A 4,385-nucleotide genomic window follows, 5' to 3' on the forward strand; every position below is an offset into this window, starting at 1 on the left:
GTGGTCATGTATGGATGTGAGAGTTGGACTGTGAAGAAAGCTGAGCACCGAAGAATTGATACTTTTGAACTGTGGTGTTGGAGAAGACTCTTGAGAGTCCCTTGGACTGCAAGGAGATCCAACCAGTCCATCCTAAAGGAGATGAGTCCTGGGTATTCATTGGAAGGACTGATGCTAAAGCTGAAACTCCAGTACTTTTGCCACCTCATGCGAAGAGTTGACTCACTGGAAAAGACTGGGAGGGATTGGGGGCAGGAGGAGAAGGGGACGACAGAGGATGAGATGGCTGGATGGCATCACTGACTTGATGGACATGAGTTTGAGTGAACTCCAGAAGTTGGTGATGGACAGGGAGGCCCAGCGTGCTGCGATTCATGGGGTCGCAAAGAGTCAGACACAACTGAGCGACTGAACTGAACCAAACCTTATCTTACTACTGACTTCAACAGGGACCTTCTAGACTTTCACAATTAAGTGTAATATTTGCTATAGTATTCATGCAGTCAGTGTTGCGTGTTTTGCTTAGTTGCGTCCAACTCTTTGTGACCCCGTGGACTGTAGCCCACCAGGCTCCTCTGTCCATAGGATTCTCCAGACAAGGACAATGTAGTGGGTTGCCATTCCCTTCTCCAGGGGATTTCCCCGGCCCAGGTATCGAATTCCAGTCTAACACACTGCAGGAACCACCAGAGAAGGCCCCATGCAGTCAATAAATTCTGGAAATTCTCATATTGTATTTTCAAGACTGCCCCTCCCATCTCTCTAGTCTTCCCTTTCTGGCACTGTGTTAGATTTTACAGCCTTCACATCTCTTCATCTTTCTTATTTTCCATCTCTTTATATCTCCATAATACCTTCTCAGAAATGTATTCACATTATTCATGCATCATCTACTAGGTCATTAACTTTCTCTTCAGCTGTCTTATCATTTTATCCCATTCACAAAGACTGTCATTTTAATAACTATAATTTTCATTTCCAGTAGTTCTATTTAGGTTTTTTAAATCTGCATGTTCTATTTTCTTTCTGAATATATTTTTTTCCTGAATAATTTTAAAATTATTATTACTACGATAAACTGAGAAAACAATTAAAATTGGATGGCCCATCCTGTTAATTCCAGCTGAAGAATACTTACCACCCACAGCCAGTATCAGCCATCAGAAGTCCAGTTGCTAGAGTTGAAACTGAGAAGTGATCATAACCACAGGCCAGGGCGCCAAGGGACACTCACACCAGAGATAAAACTCTGAAGAAGTCATGACCCTCAGAGGTCCCTCCACAGGACTCCACCATCCCCTTCCGCCACCCTCTCACCCGCCGGCAGTTCTCTAGACATCTTCCAGTTTACAGACAACAGTGTGTCACTTACTACCCTCCCCATCAGCTTCGACTGCAGCAGGAGATGGATGTCAGGGCCTAGAGAAGGCAGGCTGTAATCAAACCACATCCGTGTCCAGTATTCTACTCTGTTCTCCCTGTACCTCATCTCAGACGCCAGCACTCAACCTCAGGGGGAAAAGTCTCTTAACCTGCAAGTGACTCCACTCTGGCACAAAAAGGTATTTATACTGCTTTTATATGGCATTTTCTCCTTATATATGCTCCTTTTATAAAGGTATTTTCACTGAAGCAGTGGTTTCCAAATAAATGTTTTTAATCATGTAACCCACTACTAAAAAAATGTTGTGATTGCAACCCCAATACATTTATTTTAAAAAAAAACTGTATATATAGGAACTTCCCTGGTGGTCCAGTGGCTACATAATATACAGAGAGAGAGAGGGGGGAAAAAACTGAGGGCCAGAGAAGGGGGCAACAGAGGGTGAGACGGTCAGATGGCATCACTGACTCAGGGGACATGAGTTTGAGGAAACGCAGGAAGACAGTAATGGACACAGAGGCCTAGTGTGCTGGGCTCATGGGTCACAAAGAGCTGGACGTGACCGAGCAACCAAACAACTGTGTGTGTGTGTGTAACATAATAAAACATTAAGCAAAGTAAATTGTATAAAGTGAAGTTTGAACACTTACTAAAGCAACATCATGGATTATATTTTACACAGGAATATTTCAAGTAATTTAATCTAAGTAAAGTTCTGCTTAGTAATAGTAAGGAAAATCTTGAATAGATGTTGAGAAGTTACTCAGCATTAATATTAAGACACTTACTTACGTATTCTCTCTCTACTTCCTTATCCCATAAGCCATCTCCACCTGTCTTCTCAATGCTTTATGAGTTTTTCATCCTTTATTCTGAATGAAGTCTATTTACATTCTAGATCTCTCCTCTTCAAAAAAATAATAGTACATTATTCAAAGGAACAAGATGAAATTAACCCTGTGTGGTTTATTTACTCAATATTGTCAAGATATTAACATTATTGAAAGAATATAGCTATCACCTAAAACAGTCATGCTTTCCTAATTTTAACAAGGGAGGGGACAGTGAAAATTTGAAGTATTTAAAGCAAAAAAAAAATTACTACACTATAATATAAAATAGTATATATACTGGATAAAATTAGGTAAATTAATGAAAATACTGAGTTCAAACTGGTTCTATAATATGAAGTAAACAACTGGACTCAGAATTTGAAGACAGGCTCAACTTACTGAGCCTCTGCCTTTAAAAAGTCATTCTAACTTTTCCAGTTTTCACTTTTGTTGTTCAGTCGGTAAGTCATGTCTGACCTTCTGCGATGCCACGCTCCCCTGTCCTTCACTATCCCCCCGAGTTTGCTCAGATTTATGTCCACTGAGTCAGTACTGCTATCTAACCATCTCATCCTCTGCAGCCCCCTTCTCTTTTTGCCTTCAATCTTTGTCAGCATCAGGGTCTTTCCTGATCGGATCTTCACACCAGGTAGCCAAAGAATCATGTATACCATAAACAAATTATTTCCACCTCACTCTCTTCACTGGAGAGACGTTTAACCAATGAAACACTGGCCTAATAACAGAACAAACATGCTTCCATGAGGATGAAAAATGCACCCCGTCTGTGAGTGCTTAATGTGACTGATGGTATTATTAGGTACCTAATCACTCAGATACTTTAAATTTTCATGAATAATGTCTTATGATCTAATAGGGAGTTATAATTAGAAAGCAAACATCTCGCTCGAGTCCAGTCCCTGGCTACACAAGAAAGGATAAATAAGGACCAGAAAAGTGCACCCATCGTTAATTTCTTTATAAGACCTTTGCCTCCCTTCCTTAGAATTCACAAAGAAGTATGCTTTTTTTTATCATTTACTATCAGATCTACCACTGTAACTGGAAAACATGTCATTTTATATAAAAATACTATCATCATTCAGAGTTTTTAAAAAAAAACACAATTTGGTGCATTATTTTGCTAATTATTCTTCTCTTACAAGGCTTTAGCAGAAGGCTAAAGAATCTGAGAAACTATAGGGTAACCAGGAGTTAAGTTATGACCCTGAGCCACACTTGGCAAAAGGCTGGAATAGGTATGAATGAAAGCATAAAGCCCCAGGGGCTTCTCTACTTGTCTGTTTTGCATTGTTGCTGGAATCAGTGTTCTCTAGTTACTACTCTTGCTTGAAACTAAAGATACAGTTTGACCATCATTATTTGTTCAGCCTAGTGGCTACTTAGTCTAGAACTTACATTCAAAATGTACAAGAAGAAGAATGAAATATACACCAAATTATTATTTACTCATGGCCCTAATGATATCCATGAAGTTAAAATTATTTTACAAAATTAAATAATATGACTTGTTGATGATGATAATATGAGGACATCAGGTGTGAATCCGTAACATAAGACACTGACGGAGCACGGTCACAAACACTAGTAATCGGAACTGACAGACGCTCTAGTATTAACTGCTACAAGGCCTTGACCGTAGCCCTCACCAGGAGCGCTCCACTTGTCTGAATCCACAATAATGACAGACAGTGATGGGACTGGTCTTCCTGTGCACCAAGTATGAAACTGCTAATAGTCTGGTCAAATCTACTCACCAACTCAAAGACAGAGAAAGCACTCAAATTTCTACAATTTAGGGGGTACTTTTGTTTTGTATAAATACCTTATGAAGAACTTATGTGCCAGGCACTATTCTTAGAGTTTTACACACAGAAATTCTTACATTTTGGGTGCCAAGGACACACCACCTCCCATTCTGGTTTGGTAGTCTGGGGAAGCCTGTGGACCCTCCTTAAAATGCTTTTAGACATGTACAATATAAGAAATTACAAAGGAAATGGCAGAGGATGAGATGGTTAGATAGCATCACTGACTCAATGGACATGCTGCTGCTGCTGCTGCTGCTAAGTCGCTTCAGTCGTGTCCAACTCTGTGCGACCCCATAGACGGCAGCCCACCAGGCTCCCCCGTCCCTGGGATTCTCC

General features: G+C 40.4%; 1 protein-coding gene across 1 annotated transcript in view; it reads right to left on the reverse strand.

Annotated features, from left to right (window-relative positions):
- EXTL3 (exostosin-like glycosyltransferase 3) overlaps nucleotides 1-4,385 on the reverse strand; it is a 130,789-nt gene that overhangs the window by 5,639 nt on the left and 120,765 nt on the right.

The sequence above is a fragment of the Bison bison genome, unplaced genomic scaffold (assembly GCF_000754665.1).
Source record: "Bison bison bison isolate TAMUID 2011002044 unplaced genomic scaffold, Bison_UMD1.0 scf7180017864143, whole genome shotgun sequence".
NCBI classification, from domain to species: Eukaryota; Metazoa; Chordata; class Mammalia; order Artiodactyla; family Bovidae; genus Bison; species Bison bison.